The 14399-nt window shown below is 40.8% G+C and overlaps 1 protein-coding gene across 1 annotated transcript in view; it reads left to right on the forward strand.

Annotated features, from left to right (window-relative positions):
• The first annotated feature begins 2167 nt into the window (after nucleotides 1-2167).
• PRPF39 (pre-mRNA processing factor 39) overlaps nucleotides 2168-14399 on the forward strand; it is a 34438-nt gene continuing 22206 nt past the window's right edge. Inside the window, exon 1 of the mRNA XM_017884177.1 lies at nucleotides 2168-2318. The gene's annotated coding sequence lies outside the window, so the exon portion shown is untranslated. The remainder of the gene's footprint in view (nucleotides 2319-14399) is intronic.

Genomic DNA, 14399 nt, shown 5'->3' on the forward strand with positions numbered 1-14399 from the left:
AAAAAAAAAAAAAAAAAAAAAAAAAAAAAACCTTGGAGGAGGAAACCAGTGGAGGTTTTAAGCAGGGGTGTGAGAGCAATAGCACTGGCTTGAAAGGTAAAATGTAAAAACTAGATAAAGGAAAACAATGAATCCACAGTGAATAAAGTTGAAGATGCAAGTAGATTTTTACAAAATGGCTATTTGAGTGAATGACATCTCAGAGATAATCTTATTTACTGATAAAGAAGTTGAGGCCACCTTAGAAAGACCAAAGAACCAGAAAAGGAGGGAAGGTCATGCCAAACTGTCACTGTGTAACAATGTCAGCAGCAAACTCTGGTCTGTCTTCCCAATGCACCACTCCCTTGACTATTCTTCCCATAGTAAACATTTAAAAGCTGCTGTTTAAACCTGTTAAAAAAAACAAAAACAAAAACAAAAACATGGCCACACTGTCAGAGAATCCAAAAAAGGTAGCTTGGAGAGTAGAAGAGGCAAATGCAAAAGGAAAGCTACTACTAGGTGCAGTGTGATGCACTAGTTTAGTATTTGGAAGTAAAGGTGCTGGTGAGAGGATTTATGATTAACCAGCGTTGTGACAAGAAACATCGTCTTGTAAAAAATTATTTGCAGAGGCGACAGATTCCAGATGAGGAACTTGGACCCCAGTAGTAATACTACTGCACCTTGAACAAGAGGTTAAATGGTAAGTGATGGGTGAATGCAGGGGCACAAGTGTAACAGAATCTTAAAGGGAGAGAGGCCAGATTGGAAAGAAGTTTTTTTTTTGTTAAAGTGGAGATGGCGGTACAACTGAAGAGGACTGCTAAGATTGTCAACGCACAGTCCCCTTCAATTTGTCCAGAGGATAACATATCCCTTTATATATATATATAACATATATATATCACACACATATATAACATACATATATCACACACATATATAATATATATCACACACATATATAACATATATATCACACACATATAACATATATCACACACATATATAACATATATATATCACACACATATATAACATATATATCACACACATATAACATATATATATCACACACATATATAACATATATATATCACACACATATATAACATATATATCACACACATATATAACATATATCACACACATATATATAACACACATATATATCACACACATATATATCACACACATATATAACATATATATAACACACATATATAACATATATATAACACACATATATATAACATATATATATATATTTTTTGCTTGGCCAACTTTAGTCAGGTTTCTGAATCTTCTGCTAGGCTCTTCTGTACACTTTCTTTGTAAAATCCAGTTTAAACAAAGAACTTCGCTAAGTCAGATTAGCAATAAACCCCTATCCTTGATAGCTGATCATCCTCATTATCTGATCAGGTTCTTCAGTCTCCACCACTCCCCAGGTGATGCCTCATCATCTTGGCCTGTCTTCAGCAAAAATCCTATTAGGTGGGTTTAGCCAAAATCCCCCTTACCCTGATGTTTCCTCTTAGTAATTTTCCATTCACTTACCTCTGCTCCTTGGCTATAAATCTCCACTTGCCCATGCTGTATGGGGAGTTGAGCCCAATATCTCTTTCCCCACTGCAAGTCTCCGTTGCAGTCAGTGGTCCCCATACCTATTGCGATGGTCCTGAATAAAGTCCTCCTTTTTGTGCTTTAACAAGTGTCACTAAATACTTTTTTCTTTAACAACAGCCCATTCTCCAAACCCCTAAGTCCACGATTGTTTATTTTTCAGGAAACCTGAGTGAGCCCAAGGTCCATACCATCGTGAGATTTGTGGGTTTAAGGCTGAATTTCTGTCCGTTTTTAGGTAAATGTTTTAGTGTGAAAGCTTGAACAATTGTTGGGAAAGCCTTAGATTTGACCCCCAAAATGACATTTTGCCGTTTTGGAGGGGAGGGGTCACGGCGCTGTGTTTAAGATCAGGCGTGTGAAAGGCCCTAAACACCCTCCTTTCCTTTGGGAAGTCTCTATGGAGGGAAAAGCACGTAGGAGCAGCGGTCCCCACCCTCGCTGGCGGCGGGGCGGGGCTGCGGGGGCGGGGCTGGGGCCGCACAGGCAGCCAGGATCCCTGGGAGGGCCAGGCCTGTGCGCTGCGAACCCACGTGACTTTTTCGCCTCCCGAGACACCGACGCATGCGCATCGTGCGCTCGACCAGGCGGCGGTGGCGCGGGTGGCGGCTGCTGTGGTGGCTGTGGGGACGGAGGCAGTGAAGTGCCATCTTCGGCTAGGTCGTCACAGGCTTCGGCTCATGGCATCGAGTAGCATCTATTATAAGGTCTGCTGGGGCGGGCTCCTTGAAATTAGCTGGGGGCGGAGGGTGGTACTTGGGACTGAAAAGGGCCTGCCCGGTTTCAGGCCGCGCTGTGGCCGCGGCCTCCCTCTCCCGCCCTGTTTGAGGCCTGGCTCGGACTCAGCGGCCAGTTGTCCATTCCTTTCTCCTTCCCACCTGTTGGGTGGAGCGGTGCGAGGTATTTTTTTCTTAGACCAAACGTTTCACTTGAGGGGTGCGTTAGGTAGGGTGGGAAGTGTGGGCCTCCTTCGCCTGGATTTAGGAAGATATTTGCGGGTAATTCTAAAGCTCTTGCTTCCCCCGGAGCTGGAACACAGCTGGGATGGCTGGAGGTGGAAGGAGCACATTCGCAGCCGCCAGAGGATTGGGAAGATAATATACGTTCTATTACTAATGCATGTGAGCGCCTTGTAGGGCACGTTCTGCCTTCTAACTACATAAGCAACTCTTTAGCGACCCTAAGTCACAGCACCCAAAGCTTTTGGCAGGATATTTTAGAACAGAAAAAACAGACATCAGAGATCCTGGTAGAAGTTTTTCAGGGAATCTGCTTAAGAATATTTAACTTTGGTAATCAGAGACCGCCACTGGTGTTTTTTCTCCAAAATCACATCTTTAAGTTAATTAATACTTGAAGTTAATAAATAATACTGCTCAGTGTATTAGTGATGATGCCATAATACCATGTAAATTTATGCCGATTCAAATATTATTTTTTTCGTTTGATATTCATATGGCCTTCTGTTTGAGGACTTCAGATTATTTAGCAACTGATTTAATCTGTTCAGAAATAAACTTTGCTACAGCTGGAAAGCGTGAGGCTTGAGAAATCAAATTTCGGACAGGGAAGTATGAAACTCATGTTGGAACTTAAGTGTTTGAGGCTCTATGGGAGCTTGAATGGAGTGAAAAGAACAAGCGTTTACTGTCAGGTTTTCCTCCTCCCTCTAGATTTATAACCTCATTCTAGAGTTGCAAAAGTTGGAACTTTCCACTGTTCACTGTCTAGCAGGGATAAAGTGATGGAAAGGAGTTCTGTTAAAGAAGACTAGTACTTAGATTGTGAACTCTGAAGTAGGGGTTGAGCATAGATGGCTAATAGGTGGTTATGAATCACTATTTGTTTAAAGTCTCAGTATTTTTACTCGCGTATCTTATAATTGAATAAGAAAGAAGATGTTTAAAAGTCAAATGATAAAAATTGTATGTGCTGTTTTCGTGGTATGTTTTAACAAATCTTCATGGAAGATAGGACTTTAAAAAAATTTAAAAATAGCCAAAAGAGGAAGAAAGTAGTATAGTTCCAGGCAAATGGTGCGTTTTCCAAAAAGCCGAAGATGGTGTAGACATTTATGTAAATGCATATACAAAGTCTAGTTTCTAGAACCCAGTGTTTAATATGTAGAGACCTTAAAAAGTCAGCCTATGATTACTTAGCCCCTAAAAACAGCTGCCAAAACCAGTGGTTATGATACTCTCTTTTCTTCTTACATCCCACATCTCCAGATTGCCTTATTTGTGGATGAGATTTGTGTATTGCAAAGCTACTTGAAAACTCCTTTCAGTCTTTAGTGATGACTTCAGATTTTTATGTATTGCTCTGTTTATGAAAAAGAATAGTCAATGGTATAATGTTTAAGTACCTCTACAGGAATAAGAAGCATACACAGAATTAAAAAAAATAAGGTATTAGGTCAAAAGACGGCGTTTCACTCTTGTTGCCCAAGCTGGAGCACAATGGCGTGATTGGCTCACTGCATCCTCCGCCTCCTGGGTTCAGGTGATTCTCCTGCCTCAGCCTGCGATTACAGATGCGCGCCACCATGCCCGTTTAATTTTTTATATTTTTAGTAGAAATGGGGTTTCACCATGTTAGCCAGGCTGGTCTCGAACTCCTGACTTCAGGTGATCTGCCTGCCTCGGCCTCCCAAAGTGCTGGGATTACAGGCGTGAGCCACCATGCTCGGCCAAAATGTCCCATTTTTAATTAAGTGTTGGTAATTGAAGTCATCCTCCAAAAGACCTTTTAAATTTTAAGATTGCATAATTGTCACTGAAATATTTAATGTATGTCATAACTATACTAAAAGTGAAAGGTATGATAAATGTATTTTTTATATATTGCATATTCTCTTTATGTTTCATTTTATACTCGTGTCCTTTGTGCCTATCATATGATTTTATAATAAAGAGTAAAAATAATAATATATAATAATAAAGTGAAAAGGAATCGACTGGTTTGGTGAGTTGAAAAAGGGAGGACTTTTATTAGTCTGGGGGAACAGCTTGTGTCAAGGCTCAGAAAGGAAGAATCTAAGGGGCTCTGGAAATGGCAATGAGGAGGAGTATTGTAAGATTAATATTTTTGGAAACTTAAGTTGGGACTGGATCATTCAGAGATATTGTGCTGTTACACAGCAAGTATTATTTTAGGTTCTAGGGGGACAGCAGTGAACAAAACTGACAAGGCCTCGTTGTCACTGAATTTAATTTTTTTTTCCTTTTACTCCTGTTGAGCTGTGATTAGGGAATTTAATATTCTAGTAATATTAGGTTGCAGTAGTGCAGCAGTGTTTCTCAATTTTTTTTTTTTCCTGCAGCCCACAATAAGATGTATATGGACATCACTAACTCAATAAATAGTTCAATTATGTGTGCTTCAACATTATGCCCTTAAGGTGTGCATGCACTCTGGCATATATATTTTTCTACGTTTACAAAATGAGAAGCTGGTTTGAAGCAATCTGCAGTTTGAAAAACATTGATCCGGAGGGGAGAAAATAAATACTTAAATTATAACGCTAGTAGTGTGAATGGAAAGAAAAGGATGGTTAATTTTTTTAAGATGTATTATCCCATTCTGTCACCCAGGTTGAAGTGCATGGTCAGCTCACTGCAACCTCCACCTCCCAGGGCTCAGGTGATCCTCCTGCCTCAGCTTCCCAAGTTGCTGGGACTACAGGCGTGTGCCACCACATCCAGCTAGTTTTTAAATTTTTCTGTAGAGACGGCGTTTCCCTGTGTTGCCCAGACTGGTCTCGAACTCCTGGACTCAAGCAGTCCTCTCACCTCGACTTCCCAAAGTGCTGGGATTACAGGTGTGAGCCACTGCACACATGGCCTAGAGTGTATTATTATTTTTGATTGACAGATCATAATTGTATACATTGTGGGGTAGGGAATTGTTCATTTTTATACCAAGGTATGTTTGATTATTTTGTGAATGAGGCTTACAGAGGTTAAATAATTGGCTCAGAGTTCCCTAATGAGTAGCCAGAAGTCTTTTTTTTTTTTTTTATTGGAGATGGAGTCGGGCTCTGTCGCCCATGCTGGAGTGCAGTGGCCGGATCTCAGCTCACTGCAAGCTCCACCTCCCGGGCTTACGCCATTCTCCTGCCTCAGCCTCCTGAGTAGCTGGGACTGCAGGCGCCCGCCACGTCGCCCCGCTAGTTTTTTGTATTTTTTTTTTTTTAGTAGAGACGGGGTTTCACCGTGTTAGCCAGGATGGTCTCTGTCTCCTGACCTCGTGATCCGCCCATCTCGGCCTCCCAAAGTGCTGGGATTACAGGCTTGAGCCACCGCGCCCGGCCCAGAAGTCTGTTCTTTTGGCCTCTAAAGCCCAAGCACTTACCACTTCCCATTTGGTCATGAAAGCAATATACTGGGTTTTAGTATGGGTGACTGAAGACTAATGTTACTTGTTTATTGTTCAATGAATTGAGTGTATACTAGGCCTCCAGGTGTACTGTATCCCTGTGTATTGGTAGATCAGGTCCTTACTGTCAAGAAATGTGTAATCTGGTAGAGAACATACACATTGAGCAAGTATCACAAACGTGTTATGTGCTATGGAGAAAAAGAATGCTGTCGGGGCATGATTGGGGCAACCTAACTTATTTGGGAGATATGAGAACACTTTTCAGGAAGTGATGTTAAACTTTGCCCACTGTGATTTTGTCATTTTCTTTTTTTTTTTTTTTTTTAGACGGAGTCTCGCTCTGTCGCCCAGGCTGGAGTGCAGTGGTCGGATCTCAGCTCACTGCAAGCTCCGCCTCCCGGGTTTACGCCGTTCTCCTGCCTCAGCCTCCCGAGTAGCTGGGACTACAGGCGCCCGCCACCTCACCCAGCTAGTTTTTTGTATTTTTTAGTAGAGATGGGGTTTCACCGTGTTAGCCAGGATGGTCTCGATCTCCTGACCTCGTGATCCGCCCGTCTCGGCCTCCCAAAGTGCTGGGATTACAGGCTTGAGCCACCGCGCCCGGCCAGATTTTGGCATTTCTTAGACAATTTTGGATTAATTATGAAAACAACTACTCTCTGAGCAATTGTTAAAAAAAAAAATTAAAAAGCAAACTTTGCCCAGAGGATTAGGCTTTAGTTAGTTTGAAGGCACTGAGTCAGAGTGTGGTGTCGGGTAAAGGGATGAGGAGGCATTCAGGTAGAAGAAACTGCATATACTAAGGTTCCTAAGCTGAAAGGAGCGGAATTGGAAAAAACGGAAAGCAAAACTCAACAGAAATAGAATGTCTGAGCTGTACAAGTTAGTAGAGAAGAGGCAAGAGTTTTGGTGTTAGGATGAGGTTGAATCTTGGCTCTATTTCTTATGATTCGTATACATTTAGACAAGTTATTTAACCTTAATGCATTTTGGTTTTGTCATCCTTAAAAAGGAAAGTAGGACTTAACAAAATATTTGCTCAATAAATAGCATCTCTTATTATCATTAATAACTAGTAATTGAATTTATAGCAGTGCAGATGACATGCTTTCATTGATTCTTCAGAAATAATGAGTGTCTGTGTGTGCCAGTCAACTCAGTATTCAATAGCTGAATTACACATGTATGTGTATTACATTTAAAGTGTCATAAAACAATATGCTTTTACTATGCAAAGCACTGTGCTAAATTTTTTTTCTATTCTATTTTCCATCTGAAGAAAGGTTCAAGAAACTGGTCTGAAGCAATCTACAGTTTGAAAATTACTGATACAGTGGAGAAATGATGATTACTTAGCCCCTTATTAGAGATACGATATGCAAATATTTTCTCCCATTCTGTAGGTTGCCTTTTCACTCCACTGATTGTGTCCTTTGATGCATAAAAGCTTTTAAATTTGATGTAGCCCTATTTGTCTGTTTTTGCTTTTCTTGGCCTGTGTTTTTGGCATTATCCAAGAGTTCACTGCCATATCCAGTATCATTAAGCTTTTCCCTCCGTTTACTTCTAGGAGTTTTATAGTTTTAGGTTTTACATTTAGGTCTTTACTCCATTTTAAGTTAATTTTTACATGTGGTATAAGACGAGGGTCCGACTTCATTCTTCTGCACTTGGATATCCAGTTTTCCAAGCACCATTTGAAGAGACAATCCCTTCCTCATTGAGCAGTCTTAGCACTTTGTTGAGAGGCATTTGACAAGGGAGTTTATTTATGGGTTCTCTATTCCACTGGTCTATTTGGCTGTTTTTATGTCAGTATCACACTTGATTTCTTTCTTTCTTTTTTTTGAGGCAGGGTCTGGCTCTGTCACCCAGGCTGGAGTGCAGTGGCACAGTCACGACTCACTGCAGCCTTGACTCCCCAGGCTCAAGCAATCCTCCCATTTCAGCCTCCGGCTAATTTTTGAATTTTTTGTAGAGAATGGTTTTTGCCATGTTGCCCAGGCTGGTCTGGAACTCATGGGTGATCTGCCTGCTTGGTCTCCCAAAGTGCTGAGATTACAGACAGGAGCCACTACACCTGGTCCATTTTATTTATTTATTTTGATAGCTATTCTGTACCCTTTCCCATTTTATGTTGCTAGTTGAAAGTTACTGGTTGTTTTTAAGAATAAACTGGTAATAACTGACATGTAAATAATATGTTGGAGTAACTCATTAAAAAATAACTTTAGTGTATTCTTTTGGCTCTGTGATTTATGAAGTAATCATCAAAATGATCTCTATAAGCATAAGATTAATGTTCTTAAATCTTTTTACAACACTGTGATTGCAGGGTGTGGAGTAATTGACAGGCTGTGAAGATGCAGGGGTGTGGTAAATTTGCTGATTCCAGAAGAAACCCTTGTCTAACTTAAGTATGAAATTAGGGTAGCTAGTTAATGACTCAGAAGGTATCAGCCTACAGTCTTTTTTGTATTTTGTTTTTAAACTGAGCTCTGAAATATAAAACGAAAATTGGTGACTAATTTGCATTTGGAAAATTAATCTTCAAACGTATCTTTTCTTTAAAGGAAGGGGAAAAGAGCAAAATAAATTTACAAGTTACTTTGCCTTTTCCTAGAGTCTGAAGTGATTAAACTTGGAAAAGTTGATGACATTAATCATTCATTCAACTAGAAGGGAACTTATTTTTTCTGATAGTCTAATACTTTGGATTCTCTTTTATTATGCATTGGCTAGATTTGCTTTTTGTGTAATTTCTTCTCAAATTCTTGTGTCCATAATATGGCTCCATGCTACTTACTCTGCTTTTACCCTTCTACTTCTCAATACCAACCTCTTCATTCTGGTCATTCTGTCTCTTATCTTTTCAGTCATCATTTCTACCTTGTCTGCTGTCTAGGAGAGGTGTTTAATGGGTTGTTCCATATTCTAGAATAGTTTGCCATTCTTTTTCTATTATTCCATGATTTTTCAAAGTTAATTATATTTCACGGAGGTTTTCTTTTTTTTTTTTTTTTTTTTTTTTTTTTTTTTGAGACGGAGTCTCGCTCTGTCACCCAGGCTGGAGTGCTAGGACCAGATCTCAGCTCACTGCAAGCTCCGCCTCCCGGGTTCACGCCATTCTCCTGCCTCAGCCTCCCAGGTAGCTGGGACTACAGGCGCCGCCACCTCGCCCGGCTAGTTTTTTGTAGTTTTAGTAGAGACGGGGTTTCACCGTGTTAGCCAGGATGGTCTCGATCTCCTGACCTCGTGATCCGCCCGTCTCGGCCTCCCAAAGTGCTGGGATTACAGGCTTGAGCCACCGCGCCCGGCCTCACGGAGGTTTTCATCTATAGATTGCTATCGTTTTCAAATGATTTTTTTTCTAATCTTTCACTTTGTTTCATTTGAGAGTTTATCCCCAAATTGTGTGTGTGTGTGTGTGTGTGTGTGTGTTGTGTGTTAGCTCTTTCTCTACCTGGTTAATAGACCTTAGTGAGTAAGGACCTTATCTTACACTTATACGTCACTACAAGGAATGTAATATAGTGCTGGAAATCCATCAGGCATTGACATTTTTTTGAGACGGAGTTTCACTCTGTGGCCCAGGCTGGAGTACGTGGCGTGATCTCAGCTCACTGCAAGCTCCCCCTCCTGGGTTCACGCCATTCTCCTGCCTCAGCCTTCTGAGTTGCTGGGACTACAGGCACCCGCCACCACACCTGGCTAATTTTTTGTATTTTTAGTAGAGACAGGGTTTCACCGTGTTAGCCAGGATGGTCTCGATCTCCTGACCTCGTGATCCGCCTGCCTCGGCCTCCCAAAGTGCTGGGATTACAGACGTGAGCCACTGTGCCCAGCCAGGCATTGAAATTTTATTGTCTCCTTCCCCCATCCCCACATGTCCCATTTTTTCCTTTCATATTTTTGTGTATTCCCTAGATTTACCTGATTATGGCTGATTCTTCCAATGGCATTCAGATTCAGAAGGTCTTTTAACATTTAAAATTTATTATTTCTTAGGAACAAAATAGTTTCATACTGTTTGGTCTTTCTTTTTATTTTTTTCTTGTTTTTAATAGAATCTTGCTCTGTCTCCCAGGCTGGAGTACAGTGGTGTGATTGTAGCTCACTGCAGCCTTGAACTACTAGGCGATCAAGTGATTCTCCCACCCCAGTCTCCTCAGTAGCTAGGATTATAGGCACACACCACTGCACCAGCTAATTTTTACATTTTTTGGTAGTGATGGAATCTCACTTTGTGTGGAGAAAAGAAAGAGAGATCAGCCTGTTATTGTGTCTATATAGAAAGAAGTAGACATAAGAGACTCCATTTTCTGTATTTGAGATGCTGTTAATCTGTGACCCTGCCCCCAACCTTGTCCTTGCAAGAGACATGTGCTGTGGTGACTCAAGGTTTAATGGATTTTGGGCTGTGTGGGATGTGTCTTTGTTAAACAAGTGCCTGAAGGCAGCTTCCTGGTTAAAAATCCTGCCCGTCCCTGGGCAATGGAACATCTCGGTGTGAGACCCGATTGTATGCTCTGTTTACTGAGATGGGAGAAAACCGCCTTAGGGCATAAGGTGGGACTTGCTGGTGAGACTTGCTGGCGCAATGCTGCTAAGAGGTTTATGGAGATGTTTGCATATGCATATCAAGGCGCAGCATTTTCCTTTGAACTTACCCAAGTCACAGAGATCTTTATCCATATGTCTTACTGCTAATTTTCTCCCATGATCCTATTGTCCTGCCACTCCCTTATCTTTAAATGGTAAAGATAATTATCAATAAATACTAAGGGAACTCAGAGACCGGTGCCGGTGTGGGTCCTCTGTATGCTGAGTGCCGGTCCCCTGGGCCCACTTTTTCTTTCTCTATAGTTTGTCTCTGTGTCTCATTTCTTTTCTCAAGTCTCTCGTTCCACCTAACGAGAAATGCCCACAGGTGTGGAGGGGCAGGCCACCCCTTCAACTTTGTTGCCCAGGCTGGTCTGGAACATCTGGCTTCAAGCCACCTTGGCTTCCCAGAGTGTTGGGATTATAGGCGTGAGCCACCTTGCCTGGCCATGCTACATTTTGAAATGATGGAAGTGTTTTAAAATCTGGGTTTTGTATCTGTGTGACAATTTTAAAGGGTCACACATAGACGCACGTCCCCAAATNAGATGGGAGAAAACCGCCTTAGGGCATAAGGTGGGACTTGCTGGTGAGACTTGCTGGCGCAATGCTGCTAAGAGGTTTATGGAGATGTTTGCATATGCATATCAAGGCGCAGCATTTTCCTTTGAACTTACCCAAGTCACAGAGATCTTTATCCATATGTCTTACTGCTAATTTTCTCCCATGATCCTATTGTCCTGCCACTCCCTTATCTTTAAATGGTAAAGATAATTATCAATAAATACTAAGGGAACTCAGAGACCGGTGCCGGTGTGGGTCCTCTGTATGCTGAGTGCCGGTCCCCTGGGCCCACTTTTCTTTCTCTATAGTTTGTCTCTGTGTCTCATTTCTTTTCTCAAGTCTCTCGTTCCACCTAACGAGAAATGCCCACAGGTGTGGAGGGGCAGGCCACCCCTTCAACTTTGTTGCCCAGGCTGGTCTGGAACATCTGGCTTCAAGCCACCTTGGCTTCCCAGAGTGTTGGGATTATAGGCGTGAGCCACCTTGCCTGGCCATGCTACATTTTGAAATGATGGAAGTGTTTTAAAATCTGGGTTTTGTATCTGTGTGACAATTTTAAAGGGTCACACATAGACGCACGTCCCCAAATGTAAAACTAACATGACAAACTCATAATAATATTTTACAATGTATTTTGCAAAGATCTGACTTTCTTAGTTTATGAAGAACGTATACAAACCAGTAAGAAAAAAATTAGTAATGAACAGAAAATACGGACAAAAGATGTGAAAATCCATTTATGAAAAAAAGAAATAAAAATTTTACTTCACTCCTAGTTAAGGAAATGAAAATCAAAGTGAAGTGCTACTTTGTTAAAAAAATTAGATGAGCAAATGATACCTAATACCTATTGTTGACGGGGATATAAAGCAGTGGACAGTCTCCTGTACTGTTGATGGCTTAATCGGTTAGGAATTCATTTTGTTCATTTTGTCTCAAAGTAATAGAAAATTTGTATATTGATAGTAGTTTAAACAAATAGGAATTTATTTCCTCACACAATAGGAAGGTGGCATTTTGTTAGCAGCTTGATGATGTCACGCTGGTATTTCTTAATATTCTTGGCCAATCCCTTATAGACTACTTCATAGACATGAATTGTTTCAGGTATAGTCAAATCCAAGATAAGAATAAATTGGTAGAAGAAAGAACCATACTAGTTGTGATTGTCCCTTTTTATCAAAAAAAAGCAGAAGCTTTCTCAGAGCTCTGCAGCAGATGTTCTTTTCAGTTTTATGGTCACTTACATGAGATTAAGTATATTGCTGCTTTGAATGAAATCAGTCTTTTATTAGTAAGGAAATTACTAAAATAGTGAGAAGGGATATTCAGTAGGTGACTAAAAGTGTCTGCCAGATGACTAGTGCAATTTTTCCAGAGAGAAATTGTCAGCATCGGCCGTGTGCGGTGACTGATGCCTGTAATCCCAGCGCTTTGGGAGGCGGAGGCAGGTGGATCATGAGGTCAGGAGATCAAGACCATCCTGGCCAACATGGTGAAACCTCGTCTCTCCTAAAAATACAAAAATTAGCTGGGCATGGTGGTGCGCGCCTGTAGTCACAGCTACTCAGGAGGCTGAGGCAGGAGAATTGCTTGAATTCGGGAGGCGAGGGCTACAGTGAGCTGAGGTCACACCACTGCACTCCAGCCTGGGTAACAGCGAGACTCTGTCTCAAAACAAAACAAAAAATCATCAGCTCTTTCCACATTTAATATTATTTTTTGATCCAAAAGTTACACTCTTCAGAGTTTACCCACAAATAAGTTTCTATTTTTCTGAATCATTTAGAGATCTTGGTAAAGTATAACTTTCTTGGCCCTTCCCTAAACCTCAGAATCATTGTAGTCGGTAAGCAATCTATATTAGTTTTAAACAGCTTACTGGTTGACTTGTGTGGAGCCAGATTTGCAAATTTTAGCGTAGACGGTAGTGAAACCCAGATTTTTAAAGTATGGTGGTCATAAAATTGTAAAAAAAACAACATGTATCCAGTCATTATATAGTTGATTTAAAAAAAATAATAACAAAAAACTTCTCCCCCCTTTCAGTTAAGTAATTGCAGATAAGCAAAAAGAATAAAGGGCACATCTCTCTTCTGTATGGAGAACAACTGTTAACACCAGCTGTCAGTTTTATTGTATTTTATTTTATTTGGTGTAAATCCTTACAAATCTGTGAGTGCATGTGTGTATGAATATATAACGGATATTTTTCTGTATCAATACAGATATACATATTTCCCTTTTAATTCTTATTGTTCCATTATATGAGTGTATGATTTATGTGTTTTTTTTTTTTTTTTTTTGAGACGGAATCTCACTGTATCGCCCAGGCTGGAGTGCAGCGGCATGATCTTGGCTCACTGCAACCTCCGCCTCCCGGGTTCAAGCGATACTCCTGCCTCAGCCTCCTGAGTACCTGGAAGTACAGGCGCATGCCACCACACCCTGATAATTTTTTGTATTTTTAGTAGAGATGGGGTTTCACCATGTTGGACAGGCTGGTCTCGAACTCCTGACCTCAGGTGGTCCTCCTGCCTCGGCCTCCCAAAGTGCTGGGATTATGGTCATGAGCCATTGTGCCTGGCCGAGTATACCATTTATTAAAGCAGTCTTTTTCTTTTTTTCTTTTGAGATGGAGTTTTGCTCTTGTTACCCAAGCTGGAGTGCAATGGTGCAATCTCGGCTCAGTGTACCCTCCTCCTCCCAGGTTCAAGAGATTCTCTTGCCTCAGCCTCCTGAGTAGCTGGGATTACAGGCGTGCACCACCATGCCCAGCTAATTTTGTATTTTTAGTACAGACGGGGTTTCTCCATGTTGGTCAGGCTGGTCTCGAACTCCCGACCTCAGGTGATCCACCCTCCTCGGCCTCCCAAAGTGCTGGGATTACAGGTGTGAGCCTCCATGCATGGCCAAAGCAATCTTTTTCTTAATATACCCTCCATTTTTGCTATACAACAGTGCTGGTAATGAATGCCCTTAAACAGATATGTTTTTTTCTGATTATTTCCATAGTATAAAATATGTACAATTGCTATTTGGTACACTCATTATTTTGATTTATGTCTTTATTAGTAAAGATACAATTCTTTTATATGTTTATTGGTCATTTGCATCTCTTCATTTGCATTATTGTCTTTAAAGTTTTAATCATCTTTTTAATTACTATTAATATATAAGCAGTATATTCTTTTTTTTTTTTTTTTTTTTTTTTTTTTTTTTTTTTTTTTTTTTTTTTTTTT

The sequence above is a fragment of the Rhinopithecus bieti genome, unplaced genomic scaffold (genome assembly GCF_001698545.2).
Source record: "Rhinopithecus bieti isolate Rb0 unplaced genomic scaffold, ASM169854v2 scaffold_14876, whole genome shotgun sequence".
NCBI lineage: Eukaryota > Metazoa > Chordata > Mammalia > Primates > Cercopithecidae > Rhinopithecus > Rhinopithecus bieti.